The following is a 20,869-nucleotide window of genomic DNA, read 5'->3' on the forward strand; positions in this document are numbered from 1 at the left end:
AAAAAAAAAAGAAAAAGAGAGAAAAAAGAAAAGAAAAAAAAAAATTTGCTCAATCGAATTTTTTTTCTTTATTCATTTTATATATCATAATACTTTCTTTCTGTCTTTATATTAATTTACAATTACATTTATCACCGTTCTTACGTTCTTTTTTGCTTGCACATAATCTAACTTCTCTCTCACGTAATGAAAATGTCTCTTTTCTTTCTCTAAATCGAATATGTTTGCTACTTATGTAGCTTTTAATAAGTTTCAAGCATCCACTGTACGAAATATAATTTCACCACTTTTCGTTCTCTACGATGAGTACTGCGTTTCCCAATCGAGCAGTTATATACTCCCTTGTACCTCTGTCTTTTACTCTCCTTTCGCTTTGTCACGTTCTTCTACAAACTGCTCCGTTCGCAAAAATTCATTTCACCTTCCGCATCAAATTCAATTTCTTCGCCTCAACGTTCTCTTTCTCTCCTTCTCTTTCTCTTTCTCTCTCTCTTTGACCCTTGTCCCACTACCTCCACCCAGAACCCCTCCTTTTCTTCTTCTCTTCTTCCCTTTTCTCTTTTCCATCGTCTTCTTCTTCTTCTTCTTCTTCTTCTTCTTTCTTTCTTTCTCTTCTTCTCCTTCTTTTTCTTTCCTCTTTCATTCTCACTCTTTCAGTTCTTCGAGCATCGCGAAGATAAACGAAGCTGGCGACGCGTTCAATTCACTCTGCAGACTGAATCTCACAGCACGTTCGTATTTAACGATCGTTTCTAAGCCATTATCTTTGCGTTTCTCTTTTGATTCCCATGAGAGAAAAAAAGAGACAGAGAATCAGATAGACAGAGAAAAAGATTGAGAGAAAGAGAGAGAGAGAGAGAGAGAGAGAGAGAGAGAGAAATACAATCAAAAAAGAGATCATGAAATCGTATTACACTATCTCATTTATTTGTTTTCTTTTCGATGTTTCTTCTCTTTTTGATGACATTCGAGATAAAAAATTAGAAATATTTTATAACGCGAACGATTCATATCGGGTACCAATATTATTCGAATTAAGAGTCTACGTATGCAACCTTTCGAATTAAAAAAAAAAAAAAAAAAAAAAAAGAAAAAAAAACAAAGAAGAAAAAACTTATGATATCGTATCAATCGTATCATTTTTACGTAGATATTAAAAAATCGATGTTTCATGGGAATTTTAAGAATTTTATTGTTTTTCCTTTTTCTTTTTTTTACGATTAATTGGAATTGAAATCTATCGGTATCTATTCTTGTCAGATATCCAGGCTTAGGAAAAAAACGTCGAGGATTTTATGTTCAAGATAATAGATTTTCTTCTCGGGATCGTTTGTATGAGTACTAAAGTATCGTTCGAAAGATCGTGCCAGCAAGTTTCAGGTGTAAACATCCTTCCAGCGCATCTAGTGGTAGCTCACCCGAACGATCTCATCTGTAACAGTACTCGACTTATGTTGAGAATTTTGTTGGCTGCCTTCCACGGAGCTCGCTTTAGCGAACTTACTCAAACTTGATTGTCTCATCGCTGTTTCTTTTATTTCTTGCTACTGTTTACATCATCATCGAACGCGTTCGAGGAATTTCTTTTTATAGTATTTATCTTATCGTTAATTGTATTTTTTTTTTTTTTTTAAGTAACTTCTTAAAAACACACAATGTTGTTTATTTATTTATTTATTTATTTATTTATTTTTCTTTATCTATTAGATTCAGATGAATAATTAAAATCATACTCTCTTCTATTGCTTAGAAATGAATCAATTGTTAAAGCAATTTATTAACATTAATGTTATAAAGTATACAAAATAATATGAAATAGGTGGAGCGTAAAATGAAAACGTGGAAAATTAGATCAACCTTGGTCGGTATATCTCTAATCAAATAAATTAGTCTAATCACACAGGTACACATCACCGTACTATTGCGATACGTTATTGCAACGTGATATTGCGAGTTTGTAACATCGTCAGAACATTTACATAAAGTGAATCATTGGAATGAAAGCACTCGACCATTTTCAATCTTGATGAATAGGAAACTCGTACAGTATGTAGATGTACAATGTAAGTCATTTAAATTGGATCATCCTGAACATTGATATAATTTATGAATTATAAAAGAAAAACCTTTTGCAATGAGTATACAAATTATGAATTCCTTTAGATAGTCTTTTTAATATCCATAGAAATTCAAGATAATTAAGGATTTCTTTGTAAACGATTCACCCTATATAATCTATTGCCTTTTTTTTTTCTTTTTTTGTAATGTCCGTTAAAATTTTATCAGATAATACTTCCGTTCGTTTTCTTGTCATTCCTTAGTTGCAAGAAAGTGTAAAAGACGAAGGACCACCATAGTTCTATTTTCTTTCTTTCATCTCTTCTTTCTCTGAAGTCCAGGGTTAGGATCGAAGAAGAAGGTAAATATATTGGAAGAACAGGTGAGTGAGAAAAGAGAGAAAGAGGAAACCGCCTGTGGAGCAGCTTTCCTTGCTCCTTTCATTCGCTTCCATCTTGCCATCAGCATCGTCTGTAGCGCGTCTTGAGAGACGGCCGACAGGGTGATTCATCTTCCGAAGGGGATTATTGTGGCCTCGATGCACGCGAAAACCCCAACCCCCTGAGAAAGACGGCGTATAGCTCGGCTTCTTTTCGTGACGGCGACCCGTCGTGCTCGTTGCCACATACTCTACAGTCTAGACTGTACCATGGATTAAAGGGACTGATATCTACGTTTGTGTGTGTGTGTGTGTGTGTGTGTGTGTATGTGTGTCAACAGAAATCCTCAAAAACGTGTATGTCTTTGTCCATGTGAGAAAAAGGGGACACTTAATAAGTATTACTCAGGCTATCTGATAATAAATGATACAGATAATATCCTATAGAAATAAGTCACAAATATGGAATAAACTTTTTTCTATGGATAAAAGATCTTATTTTTGAGAAATATTCTTTATTTCTAATCCTTAAATGTATTTGTAGAATTATAACATAATGATAATTATTGTGATTTAATATGCAATGCAATATACATTTGTGCAATAATTTAGTTTTTTTTTTTTTTGTTAAACTTAACGGAAAAAGAAAAACTATTATAACTATATCTAATTATATTGAATTTAATATTTCTTTAATGTTTCGCTTTAATTTCGACAGGTAATAGATATAAGATTTTTTTTTTTTCTTAATACTTTTAATAAAATAAATCACAGATTTGACGATTAAAGTCTTATGTACTTAAGCTTTCAATTAGGGATTATCGAAATTTAACGGAACTCTTCTTTCGTCTTTTTAGATAACGTCGATAACATAAAAATGACAAATTCTGATAATACAGTTAATATACTTACGATTTATATATTTTAATATACTTTCAAAATCTTTTATAAGATCAATGAACTTTTATGAAAATATACGTTCGACATTCCTAGTTTATTTTTTCTATTGACAATTTTTACACACAATCGCATCCTATCTACTCGATTTTATTATCTGTTACAACACATCCTGTACCTCATTGTTCATTTTAAAGACTTTCCATCTAAAGACAATAGCGATAATGAAATTGGTTTTTGTTCCACGTAAATTAATCCATAGGGAGGCTATTGTGCATCGATCAATATTGATAAATTGAATTTAAGCCGTTCCCACATTTACGATCGAAAGTTTGTTACGAATTAATAAACTAATTATTATATAATATAAATTATCTCAACCGATTTAAAGTTTCATTGGATAAAAATTACGCGTAGAAATCGAAGAACTCTCTGGATTTTATCTTGCATTGATGTCATTAAAAATTGACGAACAAAATTCAAAGCAAGTTTATGTTTTCAAATGAGAAAATTGTTATAAAATAATAAAAATTAATGAATGAATCTTATAGATATAATAACATACTATATATACATATATGTACGTATGTATGTATATAATCACGATATAGATATATGAATTTCTCGAAATATCAGAGTTCAAATGATTCAATCATTCGAACGTGACAACTTACTTTAAATGATTTTCGAAGTTAATATTAATTTCAAATTCTTATTTATTTTATTTTATTAAAAGTTTAAAATGGAGAGAAAAAAAAATGGGTGTCTCTTATTTTATGAATATCATTTTTACTTCAATGTCATGACGATCTCGAAAACTTGGAAAGAACGAATCGGATGGAAGATGGAGTTCCTTTTTCATCGGGTTCTTCTACGAAGATCAGTTTTGAAATTCAACCGATGTGAAGTGCGAATGCTTAACGGCGCCGTTGACAGGCGTGTTCGCGCGTCAGAAAGAAGTCCACGGCCGAAACGTTTTAACGTTGAAATGTAGAAAAAGACATGGCTATCTGTGGGATTGGCACGATGCCTAAAATTCATATCTTCGGCTCCAACCTGGCGCCCATGTTTTCAGATACGTGCCAGAGTTCGGAAAAGTACGCATTCGAATATCTTTCTACGCGTTTAGCACGTTACGAGAAGATAGATACACGAGACTTTGCGCACGTACCGGAAGCTTCATTGTGCGAGCCCATTCGTCTAGCATTTTGGTCGGAATTTTACCGATAGTTCGTTGCGCGAGAGATTTCTCTGAACGAAAGAAAAAAAAAAAAAAAAAAAAATAGAACAAAAAAAAAATAGAACAAAGAAAAAACAAAAAGGAAAAATAGAGATCTCGATTCGTTCCATTTTTTCCTATTTTTGTTTTTTATTCTCGATCTCTTCTTTGCTCCTTCAAGTTTCGTCAAGTTCTTACTTTCTTACAATTGTAAAGAAAGTTTCACCGTGGTAATCGTTAAAAGTAAAAAAGACAAATAGAAAGAGAAGAAGAAAAAAAGAAAATTTTCTTTTACTTTCGCAGGATCTTAATAATTCAATAAATCCCAATGTCGCTCACTCTATGAAGAACCCAAAGATAAAAATGCGTAAAGAGTTAGAAACTTCTTTAACTGTTTTTATGATATCGACCAACAGAATAAACAATAGCACGCTAAATTTAATATAAAAGTAAATTTGATAAATGTATAAAATATTTACTCTTGATAGAACCAATACAAACGTGTTTTATTTTTCGTGCATTTATGTTGTCTTTTTGGTTTTTCTTTTTTACATTGTTTACCGAAATCTTTCGAAAATAATTTTTGTTTCATTGTTTTCGAACGAAAATAAAATTGCCGGGGGATATTATAACTTCATGTTTGAAGGCAGAACGCCGAGTCATTCTTATCAAATATTTACACAATCGACTTGTTAAATGCGAGATAGATTTAATAAAAATTTTTCCCTTGTTACAAGTTTAAGAATCGTTTTATAAACGCATAAATGTGATCGAAACGATTACGTTAATATATCATTTGTGTTTTGCATATATTTTTTAAATATTAAATCATCACCATCCCGAAAAATGTCATTGAAAAATTATTATTTAAAATTAAAACCATTCTTAAATATAAAAAATATTCATGATAATTGAAATTATCAAATAATTGAAATGGTTTTATCTCTACGTCGAGTATAAAAGTGATATGCATGAATTATTTATTTCTCATTTTAAGATATATCCTCACGATGTTAGATAAAATTTCTTCGATTTTTTTCAAAGATTTTATTTCTCCTAATTTTTTTTTTTCTTTTTTTTTTTTTTTTTTTCATTTTCCATTGATCTCACTGAGATAATGATTATTAACTTCTTACACGATTAATCTTATATGATTTAAATAAGAGCTATCGTTTAATTAGAAATGATTCGAAAAAAGCACAACTTCCATTTCTTACTTCTTTTCTCGTTTTTTTTTCCTTCTCTCTTTCTCTCTTACCTCCGACTTCTTTCTCCTTACTTCTTTTTTTCTTTTTTTTTTTTTTTTTTATACGTCAAGCTCGTTTCAAGACCGCGCCTCGCCGGAAATAGGTCGCATCGAAAGGTTTTCTGAAGTAGCACGAACGTACCGAGCCATGGAGCGAAGTTGCGCGCGTATGCGTATGCACTAGAAAACGACCTCGACTAGGTTTGGGCTTCTTATCCGTCTTCGAGCTTGGTATAAGACGAATCGCGACGTGTTGGGAAATAACTTGTTTTTTCTCCTTTTTTTTTCTCTCTCTCTCTCGACAACAATTTTTGAGTTTCACGCATATTGAATCGTAAAGAGCACGGTACGACACGTTATTAATTTTAATTTTCTCATCGCCACACCAATAATATTGAATTCTAACGACAAAAATATATTAATATAATATTAATAAAATATAATAATTAAAAAATCCAAATTTGCTATTATTTTAGTAAATTAGATACATATCGATCGATAAATTAGATACATATACGCACCGCGTCATTTTAGATGGCTATGAAATATACATAATTTATTAAATATACGTATATTTAGCTAAAATGAAACAATAAATATTTTGATTTTTTAATAAATTTATGAGAAAGTATAGTTCATCGCAAATTGTTTGTCAATTAATAGATCTTACTTTAGTATCTTGAAATTTGATTTGTTATCTTATTTTTAATATATTAAATATTTTATTATCAAATAATACTTTTTATTTTTCATATATTCTCATGATTTATACATTTCAAGACATTTTAATGTATGATAGAATTTAATTATGATCATGAATATTGAATTATATAATAATATATAACATTCCAATGGATTTAATTCTTTATTGATTAGATTTATTGAATATAGTAAATGCGTATTTGTTTATAAAAAAAAAAAAAAAAAAAAACAAAAAAAAAATTGCATTTATTTACGAAATGATTCTTAATTCGATAAAGTAAAAGGATTTTAGTTGTGTGAACGAAATAAAAAAGAATACACGGGATCGTTTCGTTAGCTGTCACTTAATCGTCCCGTGGAAAGTGCTATCCGATTCAATAATTCAACGGACGATACGACACGACCGACAGGAAGAATAAATCCGTTCAACAGCTGTTACGGGCCTGATTCTCGCTAAACCGTGCCAAAGCACTTTAGGACAATTCAGGAGTTTCCTATTCCCCATTGGACCGCACGTTAAAAGGTCGAACGTGCGAAAGTAACCGTTAGTCAATTCCCTTTGCCCTACCTTTCGAACAATGATAGAAACGATGCACGTCACATCGAGTGACTTTGCGCTTACCGGATTTTCGATTAGTTCGACTTTTAAGAACAATTCTCTTTCGTTCACGTAACAAAGTAACGAATCAAGACGTCGAAATGTTTAAATGGTACATAAATACAAAGCTATGAGATTTATTTGGAAAAAAAAAAAAAAAAAAAAAAAAAAAAAAAAAAAAAGAAAAAGAAAAAAGAGAAAAAGAATGGAACTCGATATTCGAGAGTATTTCATTTGATCTTTTATCTTAAATATTTTCAAAGAAATCGACGAATTAAGATATCGAGAATAATTAATATCATTTAATTCCTCTCCTCGAACTATCTATTGTTCGTAGGAAAGCAAATAATTCGTAGGTGGTAGAAGGAATTAAATACTTTGGACATACCATAGAATTTCAAGCTCATGAGGATGACAATGAAATCTAGAAAGAGGATAGTCTGCGAAGCACGTATTCAGACAAGTATATCGTCCAGTCTGCTTCGTTTGGTCCGTTTCGGTTCGCTGAATTATGGCGAATGAAGCACTCTGTGAAAGCGCACGTACATGGGATTCCCTCGTGGGGGAACGTTACTAAAAGCTACAAGAAGAGAAAAAAACGTTTCGAATATTTCCCGACGTCAATCGAACAATTTCAACGTCAAGGGGAAGGGGTGAGAGAGGGAGAGAGAGGAGGGGAAGGAGGAAGAGAAAAATAGAGATAAAAAAGGAGAGAAAGTATGTAAAAAAAAAAAGAAAAAAAAAGAAGGAGAAAAAACGCTCTAATTTTTGTTCCTTCTGGAAAGCACAAACACGAAATCTGGACTATGTGAGTTTTCTGGACTACGAGAATTGCAAAGTGCCGAACAACAGGTGGAAACATTTTCGATGAAAAAACCAAAAAATTATTCAACAACGAATTTTGTAGTTTTCAAAATCAACGAAAAAAGTATTTCTAAATTTTGAAAGTTTTATAAAGCTTAATAGCATTACAAATCGTTACAAATCGTTTTTGATGATTTCATCATATTTTCATAATTATGTCTCGCGATAATGAATAGACATTTCGATAACTATCAGAATAGATGATGAATAATTTTGTTTCAATCGTTGAAAATTCGATCACGAAAATACATATGTATTCATAATAATCGTCATTTGAAATCACTCTTGTTTATCGAGAAAGGAAATGTTGGAAATGTTTTAATGTTACCTTTTTATATTAAAACATTCAATGAAAATGTATCATATAAAATAAAATATTTATATATGAAATGAATCATTTTCAAAGGTCGCGCGAACGTAGATCCACGTGTATACGTACACATATACATATATACATACATATATACATACATATACATATATATATATATATATATATATATATATATATATATACATAAAGTACTTTAAAATTCATTCGCGATCAAGCAAAAACGATGTTCGAGCATAGGTAGGAGAGAGGGTAAAAGCTCTCATTTACGAGCATATTTAGCCGCGAAGCCTCGACGTAAAGAGCTACCGAAAACATCTGCCGAAATTGGTCCAGCCAATTAGTAGTCCGTCGTAAACCTCTTCAGAGACACTTCAGTTTTCAGCGGCCGGAGTACCTCGAGTAACTTCATTCTTCGTGACGTCAGCTCGAAATGTATGTGACTGACTTTACCGAGAAGAGAATTTTATGAATTCGTACGAGACGTTTCTTTGGTAATGATATCTTTTCTTTGCAGTTAAGTGTGAACTTTAAAAAAAAACAAAAAAAAAAAAGAAGAAAAATATGCATTAAATTATTCACAATTAAATTATTCGTAATTAAATTATCAAATATTTTTATTTACGCTGATAACGAGCTGATACGCTTATAAAACGAGATAGAAAAGAAAAAAAAAAAAAGAGGATAAAGAAAAACGAAATCATGTTTTACGAGTCGACTGAATCTCATACGATCCAGTCAAAATTACTAAAAAAATTTCTTCCGTTGGTAGAACTGAATCGATAGCCTCTATCCTTTTCTCCGCGGGATCTCGTGGAGTCTGCGCGATGAACGCAATGAGTAAGCCTCGGAGCTTGCAGACACTCTAGCTTTTGGAGACCGGGTTAAGCTCGAGGTAGGGTGCGTCAACGTGTAATCAACGACACCATTTTTGTCATTCTCTACGATGTCAATTCTATGTTTCATATAATTCTTACTTCAATACTTGTTATTATCTTCCTTTAAGGATTAATAAAGTTATAATATAAATAAATAGATTTAATCAACGCGATTTGATTTTATTAAGAATTATACGAATTATGTTTATATACGATTAATTGTTTATTTTAATAATTAGAACGAATAATTCGAATCTTTTTCATTTTATGTAAACCTTAAAACGACAAAAAGAAAAAAAAAAACTTTAAAGAGATTCTCTTATTATACAGTTCACTATTATCACTTCGAGATACATATTGAGAAAACATTTTGAAAACTACTTATTACCATTGAAAAGTTTCAAGGTTACTGAGAACGTCTTATTAAACTATAAAACGCGAACGTGATATCTTTCACGAAAGTACTTATCTTTACGGATCTTTTTTCTTTTTATTACAATTTTCTTTTCCAGAGACTCACAGGTTGTTACAGATCAAGTTCCACGAAAGACAATTGATGATGTCGGTAGCGTATTCCAGGGTAGTAACCTTGCAATTTCGAGAAAGTGAGAGGATGGTTTTGAGGAATACTCGACTTTAATCTGAGACGATTGCTTTAATCCGAGATGAACGTTCTGCGATTTTGTCAGACTTCTCCTATGTTCAATATTCTCTCATCTCTTTCGTTGAATATTCAAGAGAGAGAGAGAGAGAGAGAGAGAGAGAGAGAGAGAGAGAGAGAAACGGAGATATATCTCGCTAAAAATTACCAAAATTTCTTTTTCCTTTCTTTCCTCTTCATTTCTTTTCATTTGAATCATAATCATCGATCGAAAGTATTCGTAATAAGTCGTTACTTTTATTTTCATATATAACTATACTCAATTTTCTTTCTATAAATGTGTCTCCATGTTCGTTTATATAAAAGAGTGATTTTAAGTTAAAAGTATTGCTACTTTTTCTCCTATCAATTCCTTCATTTTATTTTATCTTTCGGTAGAGCGTGTTTTCTATACGTACTCTCGTAGAAAATCCATTGAAGAAGAACGTGCCTCGCCTATATACGACGTTATATTGAGTCTCCTACGCAAGTACTATAAGCGCTTATCATACGAGTACGTATACATACAGTAGATACATATACGTGTGTACAGTAGGCGGAAGGTTTAAATACTCGAACGTCTTAGTCGCTTATCATTAAACGAAAAAGAATATCTCTCGAATCAAAGTGACTTTGAACAAACGTTTTTTTAGTTTTCTCATCATTGAATTTATTTGTATATATTTTTATTCGATGAAAAATTTTGATTGATTCGATAAAATTAATAATCGTAAAAATATATATGAAACATAATGTTCGATTAATTTTTACATTTGAATGGATTTTCGAATGAACGAATAATATACGATTAACGATAGAAAAAAATAATTTAATATATTTTTATGATTATTAATATCTTCTTCTATGATTAAGATTCTATATCTTTTGAAACAAGAAAAGAAATTGATAATAAATCGAAATGAAATATCTATGTATGTAATAAAAGAGAAATGACAAACCTAAGTCTTGAAATTTTCACTGTCTAAGATTAGATTGAAGTATGTATCTTTAACCCTACGAAACTCCGACCGAAAGTGTAAAAGGCTGAGTACGATGCACTGCCCTCTATCGATAAGAACATCTCCGTCTCGCAACATCAACGGTCCAGTGGATACACGCCTGCTGGCTAAAATCGATTTCATCTTTTCACCTCGTACATACTTTTCACTTTTATTTATATTCTCTCGTGGAAAAAAATTTCCACTTCGCTGCACTTCAACAAAAAAAAAAAAAAAAAAAAAAGAAAAAAAGAAAAAAAGAAAAAAAGAAAGGAAAGAGAAAGAAGAAACAAAAAAAGAAAAGAAAAAAACAAGAAGAAGAAGAAGAAAGAAGGAAAGAAAATAGGAAGATACAAAAGATTAAAGAGAGAGAGAGAGAGAGAGAGAGAGAGAGGGAGAGAGAGAGAGAAAGAAAAAAATTAAAAATAAGTACAAAGAAAGAAGAAGGAAAAAGAGAAAAGTTCTCGTTCTTGATCTCACGAACATATATTACGAACATATATATATATATATATATATATATATATATATACTATCCTAACGAGAATGAAAAAAGAAAATCACGTTAGCTGAAGTAAAAGAAAGAAAAAGATGAAATAGAGAGAGGGAGTGTGAGGGAGAGAGAGAGAGAGAGAGAAAGAGGAAGAGAATAGAAAATAATCAAAGGAAACGAGAGCGTACCTACACGTCACGCGATGAAAGTAATCTCGTCATGCAGAGGCTCGAAGTTTTCGCATTGAGCATTGGTTCCATCGTACGTATCACGTATCTCGTCAGGATTCTCACAGCGTCCCTGGTCCAGCGAACACGCACGCCGGCCGAAGTGTAAGCCGCAGAATCGACCGTGGCGCGCTCGGCACGATAGGTGGAGAAAGGGGTGGGGGGCGTTGTCGAACGGGGGTGGCCAGTGGAGTCTCTGGCGTCGCGGTGCGCGAGAGCTTGCGGAGCTTTTCATTCCGGTGCCGTAGTTCGTCTCGCAAGCTTCGAGGCGCCGTTCGGGCTCGCTTGTGCCGCTCCTTTTCTTGGTCCTCCCTCCTCTCTCTCTCTCTCTCTCTTTCTCTCTCACACTCTTTCTTTCTCTTACTCACTCACTTACTCACTCACTCAGTCACTTACTCACTCACTCAGTCATTCACTCACTTATTCACTCAGTCACTCTCGTTCTCACTCTTGTTATCTTTCTCACTCGTGTGTCTATTCATTCGTTGTTCACTCGTTCATTCATTCCGTATACACTGTTGTATATTTTACACGTATACGCGGATACTACGTTTGATCTATGCCTATCTCATAGGTATCTTCTTTCTCATTTTACATTTGACGTTCATCGCGTGTTTTCGTGCGTGGTATTCGTGCGTGCAAATATATTAGTGCTCTCCTGTGTGTTCTAGCTCGTGTCGTCACGTGTGTGTTGATAAATCGTTGAGGAGAGCCTGATCACTTCTTTTCTTTTCTCTCTTTCTCTCTCTCTCTCCCTCTCTCTCTCTCTTCCCCTCTCTCTCTCTCTCTCTCTCTCTCTTTCTCTTTCTTTTTCTGTTAGAGAGAAAGAAAGTCCATCTCAAAAGGAGACTCGTTCACGTGTATAAAACTACGATAGATCGGACGAGACTGAAACGATTAAAGGAACCTTGAACGTATTTTCTTTTTTCAGCTCCGTCGCTTTTTTAGATCGACGAACTGTGCATCGAACTTGTCGATTTATGAACGAGGATTTCTTTTGGAACACTACGAGGAGACTTGAGAGGTGCCTGTTTTATGGATTTTACATCCAAGCGAACGGTGATTGTGTTATCATGATGATTATTATCTCACCGTTGGATGTGTAAAGATCGATCTGTGAATGTTCGCGAGTGTTGTTCCAATCTCGTTTAGTGTCATCGCCGTCTTTGTCGCTATTGGTGGTTGTGGTAGCAGTGATACTGGTGCTTGTGATACCGGTCATAGTGATGATGCAAGTTACAGGACGAGACGCGTGATTTTTAAATCTCATGAGTTTAAAATTAAGAGGACATCGTTAGCGGATCTTCGTAATTAACTAACAGGTGAGTTTTTCTTTTATTCTTTAATTCTTTTTTTTTTTTGTTTTATTCTTTCTTTTTTCTTTACTGTTTTCGTGTTAACCATACTTGATCATTTTAACTCGCGGTGGGATTAACCAGACTCAACTCGCAAATTATGATCTATGGGAAATGCGAAAGAAAATGTTCGGAATTTATCGTTCTGTGTCGTCTATGCTTAATGCAACGAGGCCGACGACAGTGATGGATACGACCGTCGGGGCTCGTTTCCGTTGAAACTTTCAGCGAGTCCGCGTGGAAACTGATTTTCGTGTCATAAAAGTCGGACCTAACACCTGATCTTCCCATGACCTTCGCTACTCTACTCTCCCTTTTTTTTCCCCCACGCATCGAACGAAATTTTAATTCATTAAAAAACCATTCATGTCACTGTGTTAATTTTATTATTCGACGACATTACAAAATTATGGAATTTTTTACAAAAAAAAAAACATCTTGGCTATTTCGACTTTGTAAAAATATTTAACAACATTAAACATATAAATAAATTAATAGTTTTAATCTTACAAACAAATTATTATTATTATTATTATTTTTTTTTTTTTTTTTTTTTTATGAATCTATGAAAATTAGTTTTATATGGAAGATTTAAAACATTCTTTTCGATGTATCATTCTTATTCAAATAGTTCTAGATTATTGTTTTACGATTCTGTAAGCTTCAAACAAGAATATAAGTGTAATGTTGAACATTTTGAAGTTATCTTATGAATTATCAAACGCTACGAAATATAATGGATAATACGTAAAATGACTTAAATATTTAACGTGATTAATTTAATACTGGAATTTGTTGTAAATCCTACATTGTTAGAACGTTCAATTTTCTTTTCGTAATGATTATTTTTGAAACAAAATCTAATAGATTTTCTTTCGTAAAAATTTTCAAAAAAAAAATCACATACATGTATTTCAAATCGGGGAATGAATTTCTCGTTAGCCCACTTACACAACGTTACTTCTACTGTATTATTTCGACTGTTAGCGATCAGGTAGCGTTATTGAAAATTAATCGTGGATGCTAATGAAATCCTTCTATTCTGTACACGCGCGTACACCCGTACGGCTCTGGATATTACGCAGAAACATTTCACGATCATACGGCGTGGTATGTTAACCTCGGACGTACCAATAATTTGCATAAATCAGCAAGAAAATTTGCGCGTACGTGATCGCAGACATCGTGCGTTATGTCGGTACACGATTTACGCGTCAGTTATGTTAATTTTGAAGAAAAATCTTGATACACAGATTGTTAATGAACAATCATACAAATAATTCAGAATTTAGTCTTATGATAAGGGTTGAAGTAAACTGAATTCAATGTACAGAGAAGTTACAGCTGGTTTTAATTAGAATCTAATGAAAGCAGGGTTTCCGATCGATCTGCGGTATACATTGGGCTCGAGTGAGACGTGAAATTGCGATATCTCGAAACATCTATCTTTAATCATTCGATTAATGAAGATATGACTTTATCGTGACAGATCGTGTCGTTAGACTATTAAATACAATTTATGAGTATATCGATCTCTACTATAAGAAAAATTAAAATTGAAAAATGACAAATGCTCGGAATGTGGTTGAAACTTGTACCAAATATGGTCAGAATGTTACCAAACATAAAACACGATTTTACTTTCCACCGTTGTCGTTTGAATTGCTAAACTAATTTTCTCTTTCTTTTTATTTTTCAATCAGACTTGTGAAGTTTTTCTATCAAGTCGGCACAACACACTTTTGCCGTTGCTATTGAAAATGTAAAAACTGAGTCAATAGGAGGCAACGAAAAGAAAGAAAGAGAGAGAGAGAGAGAGAGAGAGAGAGGGAGAGAGCATAACACAACGAACATAACGTAGTCGTATCTCGATAAAACGAGAGTATCCTAAAGGTCTGGGTTAGTTCTGCTAAAGGAAATCGATATCGAGTTCACACATCGGAAATTATGAAACGTAAACGCGTCCAAGATATCGTAGTCGGTGACCTCGACGTTGCTTGGACACCAAACTACCTCGGTCGTTCTACCGTGAGCAATCAGAACGGAAAATCGATGTGCGTTCTAACGATGTTATCATCGAATATCCGAATGTTACCTTAATGATTGGTTATTCATCCAAGTAAAATATTACGATTAATTTCAAGCGATTAGAAATCAAATGTTGTAATCACCTTGGTAACACTTATATATCTCACAAATTCGTAAATCTATAAAATACGAATATGGTATAGATTTTAATATATTTTTTCTATATTTCAAATACTATTCAAATGTTATGTGATTAAATACGTTTATAATAAATTTTATCATTTAGCAACGAGTCTTAATATAATATTCCTTTGAATAATTTCAATTTATTATTAAATCATTTTTACTTGTAAAATAATACATCTAACTTGTCGTTTTCTTCAAAGAGAATTTTTTCAAATTTTCAATATTTCAAGATTAAATTCCATTTTATGCGTCGTAAAAAAGTTGTAAAAACTTTGCGATAAAGTACGTATCTGATCCATAATAGTCTTTACCACTTACTTCTCTATCAGGTAATATCAGACCTCTCATCTGCTTCTTCAATATTTCATGAAATAACGATGATGCTTTAGATATCTTTGATGCTGTCTCAAGTGATTATATTCGCCAAAGTGACTTTATAAATTCCGTATAATATGATCGAAAACGTAATCGAACATTCATTCAACATATTCCTTAGGAGTTGGATGTTTTAGAACGAATCACGAGGGAAGTAATATACATCGAAAAATAGGTGACAGGAGCAGAAGTAGGCGACGATGCTAGTGGCAACGGGAGAGAATAAAGTTGCTCGAACTATGATTATGGAAAAACGAAGTTGAGAAAAGAATTATAGACACACATTATAGACACACATTATAGACACACATACATACACACACACATACATACACAGGGTGGTTTATAACTAGTAGTATAACCAAGAATCTAGTGATACTATGTATAAAAATAAGTTGAAAGTTCAAAATAATATTTGCTTACTTTTTTCAAAAGGATTATTTTTTTATTTTTCTTTCTTTTTTTGCTTATTTTATTTTTATTTTTAAGAAAACAGAAAAGCCATTAATTTTTACATACTTTGTATATTCTTTTTTTATTCTTTTTTCATTTTCCGATTATTTCTTCTCTTTGTTTTAAAATACAATACGAATATTCACGAATTTCGTATGTATATATATATATGTATGTATATATATATATATATATATATATATATATATATATATATGTATGTATGTATGTATGAATGTAGAGAATCGTATTTTCTTTCGTTCGATAAAATACTTCGTTTTCGAACAAAGGACAAATCATAGGGAATCCTTTACAAAGCGATCACATGATACTCTCACATATATCTGTACGTGCGGCGACTGATAGGATTCGGTTATTTGAGCCAGTTGGTCTATATCTGTAGGACTTTAATTTTATTCACTTTCACTTTTATTATATTATTTGTAGAATTATATCGATTGATAATACGAATTAAATGTTTCTAATATTCTCATTCATTCAATTTAAACCATGATTCAGTTTTACAGATAAATTTAAAAAGAAACCGAGAAATAAATAAAAAAATCATTTCTATTTGATTTTTACAAGAAATATTTTCGCAATAAAGATTTTGAAAATAAATTGATAACAATCTGATCGATATGTATTTTTATGTACTTACGTATATTTATTTTCGTGCATATGTTTGAAATAAATTATGATATATATATATATAATATAAATTTCATATATTTACGAAAAGTGATATTATTTGTTAATAATTTTACATTGTAACATTGGAACATATAGATGCATATACCTATGAGTCTCTCTGTAATCGACGATTAAAAGATTTGTTCTTTCTTCTTTAAGTTGTAGAAAAAAAAAAAAGAAGTCGTATATCTAGGAGAAAAGGGATATAAAATATCGATATATGTAGAAATTATCACGTAAATGTGGAATATCTTCATCATTTTCCCTTCACTCGTGGCCTATATTCAGTCGTTATTCGTGGCCGCGTTCAAGGAGACTTCCTACTTTGCGTTTCTACTTCGAGGGAACGTATTTCATCAAAACTTGTGCCTTTCGAGTCGTCCAATCCTCGGTACGGATCTTCTGATGCTCCACCCAATTCAGAGCGAGTGTGAATGAGAGGGCCGATCTCTCAAATTTATACGAGCACGAAGATATCTGTGACTATCAAATGGATGCATACTTTACCGAAGAAGCATGGCGTTTTTATCATTTCGCGAGATCTACTTTCTTGAGATTTGCCTTCGAATATACGTAAGAAGATATAAGGAACATTGAACCGTTACGAATTTTACAGATAAATTTTATTCTTTCGAGAAATATATACGATCACGATACAATTTCTTTGACAAATGTATGCTTTACATAGACATGCTAACGTTGAAATGAAAAAAGGAAGGAAAAAAATTAAGAAAAGAAAAAGATCAACGATAACTCGAAATCTTTTTATTATGGTTTTAAAATGGTCCGAAGTAAAACAAAGAAAAAATTATATTGAGCTTCCTCGATTGAATTTCTAAGGATCGACGAATTTTATTAGTAACAATTTATTACGTTCATCAATTGCAAATGAAAATTAAAATTTTCATTTATTCTCGTATTATAGCGACGTACATACATATATAAATGATAGAATCAACTGTTAATTCTGTAAATCTGTTTACATACATACATATATACGCACATACATACGCAAGTGAATATGTCCATATATATATATATATGTTTGTAAGTATATATGTATGTATGTATTTATGTATGTATGTATGTACGTATGGTATGAGTCACGGTTTTAGCGAGTCATTTCCTTGATAGGATTTGTTCGTTAACAAACCCAAAATCACATTCGACTTTAATACTCTCGAATTTTGATCTCGTATACACGCAGTACAAAATTCATGTTTCGTCGACCAACGATATTTCTCTAGTTGACGTGTCTCTTATAATTAGTTTCTAATAACGTTGCGTATATTATAATGAAGGGATTAGATGTCACCCAGAATCCCGATTATAACTTTCTGGTTTAATATACGTGAGATTGTCAGTTTAAGAAAATAATTAGCCTAATATGAATTATACCATGATTGATATTTCTATGAAATCGAAATTATTTCTATTCGTTGAAAAATTTCATTGATATATTTGTTGTTACCAGTGACAAATACTTTATTCGTTAATTCGTTATTCTCTTGTCGAATGTCAATTTTACTTGGTCGATTATTTATGTATGTACGAAAATTATGCGTTCCTACGAAAATAAATTTATATATTAGAAAAATCAAATACATTTTATTTTTCTCCTCTCTCAATTATTTTTTAGAATTTTTTTATTTTTATAACGAACTTTGTAATCATTATATCACAACGAATAAAACCTCGTTAGAATTCAACAGCTTCACTTCCGCGCTTTACTTCTAACGAAACTTTTAACTATAATAGTTCGTAACATGGCACCGAAAAGTGAAACTTTTTTTTCCTTCTTTATCTAAAAATTTTAAAACAATTGTTTAATATTTAATTTTGTTTATAATATACCATGATATGATGATAGTTCCTTCGTCAATTGAATTTGACGATTATTAATAATTGATTTCTTTCTTTTTTTTTTTTTTTTTTTTTTTTTGTTATAAATCTAAACAATCGCGAAATCCTTCTGTGTAAAATTTAAAATTAACATAATATATTTAATTATTCTCTTAATAAAAACGCTAAAAACATTTAATTTTTAAAAAAATATAACGAATAAAATATTATCCTCTCATCCTTTCCGGTCATATATTTTGGTAGCATTCTGTCATCTTTTCTCTCTTTCTCTTTCTCTCATTGTCTCTCCCTCTCCTTCTCTCTTTTTCTCTATCAATTCGCACGGTGGACCATTTTTTTGACCGTTATTATTTGTGCAATAATCGTCCGCGGACACGGCGTACCGGCCATCGATCTTTCAACGTACTTTTATGAGGTCATACAAGCTGTGAAATATCGATCGGACAACTGGAAGACAACGGGGACATTCAATTTGAAATTTGTTGACGTTTCAATGATTCAACAGGACTATACATAAATTAATGTAAATACATTTTTCAACATATTACTTTCGGTGACATCCGTTTAGAATTAATTTTTATAATAAAAGGATAATTTATACGTATAAAATTCGAGTAATGTCAAACATAATATATATATATATATATATATATATATATATATATATTATGTTTGACATTATATTCTTATATTACAAATATTAAATTATATATGTATAGAAAAATCTGAAATTTGACGTAATTCTATTTAAAGAGAAACAACTTTATTGAAATAAAGTTATACCTTTATACAGATATACAAAAAATATAGCTTCATATATATATATTATAAATGTAAAAATAATATTTATATCTGTTATAATTATATATATATATATATATATATATATATATATATATATTTGTATATTTTCAATATACAAATAATATTTGTAATGTATTTATTACAAAGGCAATATTTAACTATTTCACGTAATCAAACGGACAATCGTGTAATCATTAGTACGACACAATATCGCCTTTAACGTGCGATCGTTCGCAAAGTAAAATCACTAATTACTAGTGAATTGAGCCGATTAATTTGCGTAATGAATTTTTAAAAGACGCAATCCACGTTTAATGGGAAAACGGATTTCGAACTCGACGATATTCATTAGAGCGAAAGCTCGTGTCCAATCGTTATTCTCTTTCGTCGTAGAGGGAACGGTTTATCGGCTATACGAGCCACGGATACGTCGAATAAGTTTCATAATTCGATTTATCAATATTTGAACGATCCGATGCCTACGCGCGAACCGGCGTGGTTCGTCTCGTTGTTCGCTCGTTGATTGGATTAAGCCGCTTTACACAAAAGCGTTTCGCGCGAGTGAGTTTCGCGAATTTTCTTTCCTTCCCTTTTTTCTTTTTTTTTCTTTTTTTTTTTTACGAGAAATACCATTAACCAAATGAAATAGAATAGGAAAAAAAGGAAAGTAGATGGGCAGCAGTGCTGGACTAGAAAAACGATTTTGCCGTCGATACGATGAGCTCCAATTTACAAGCAGAACTTCGTGTACTTCTTCGAGTTTATTTTATTTATAAAAGTTTTTCGAATATTTATTATATATAAAGAAATATAAATATTTTCTGTATATGTATATATGTGCATTATGATCGTTCTAATCAATTGTTCTAATCGTAAGATGATAAAAGTTTGAACATACGTTAACAAACAATTTAATGTTTTCAAGTAAAAAAAAAAGAGAAAGAGAGAGAGAAAGAGAGAGAGAGAGAAAGAGAGAGAGAGAGAGAGAGAAAAAGGAGAGAGAGAAATAGAAAGACAAATAGGAGAAAAGAAGAAGAAGAAACGGTGAAAGAAAATGTAATGTTCTTTTATATCGCGAATCGACCTTTGTATTATCTTGCCAATACACGTGGCGGAGCCACGAAATCGTTTTTACTCCTGAACCAATCTTGGCTTGAATCCTCGCACCCCGTGAGGTGTTTCAAGGGGTGATCGCAATAGTCGAGAAAGAGGAAAGAAGGGGTGGGAAAGCAAAGTAGAGGTGGCAATCATTGTCCGTGCTACTCCAAACTCGATTCTCTTTTCTACCCTTCTAGTAAAGCGATTGGATTTCTCTCGAAATCGAGTCCATGTGCTTCTCTTATTATCGAGAACCGTCGTAACCTCGAAAAGATCAACGACGTTACGGCCGGATCGTATCTTTTCTATCAGCACTCGACGAAGTGAGCAAACGCGGCTTTGGCCGACTTCGAGCTCGCGTTTGAATGACCCATCGATAAGAATGCTTTCATAGAAGAGAACTTCTTTTTATCTACGTTTTTACATATGTAATGATTACAGTTCTTTCGATATTATTACCATTATTACAATATTTTATAATCCG

At 32.0% G+C, this 20,869-nt stretch overlaps 1 protein-coding gene across 3 annotated transcripts in view; it reads left to right on the forward strand.

Annotated features, from left to right (window-relative positions):
- Positions 1–11,717: 11,717 nt before the first annotated feature.
- LOC124951669 (neuroligin-4, X-linked-like) overlaps positions 11,718–20,869 on the forward strand; it is a 233,137-nt gene continuing 223,985 nt past the window's right edge. Inside the window, exons 1-2 of one of the 3 annotated variants that reach the window (XM_047500429.1) lie at positions 11,718–11,835; positions 12,462–12,852. The gene's annotated coding sequence lies outside the window, so the exon portion shown is untranslated. Of the gene's footprint in view, positions 12,215–12,461; positions 12,853–20,869 lie in introns of all 3 variants that reach the window. The other 2 variants (XM_047500427.1, XM_047500428.1) reach the window with 2 other exon arrangements.

This window comes from Vespa velutina, chromosome 9, assembly GCF_912470025.1.
Source record: "Vespa velutina chromosome 9, iVesVel2.1, whole genome shotgun sequence".
Classification (NCBI taxonomy): domain Eukaryota; kingdom Metazoa; phylum Arthropoda; class Insecta; order Hymenoptera; family Vespidae; genus Vespa; species Vespa velutina.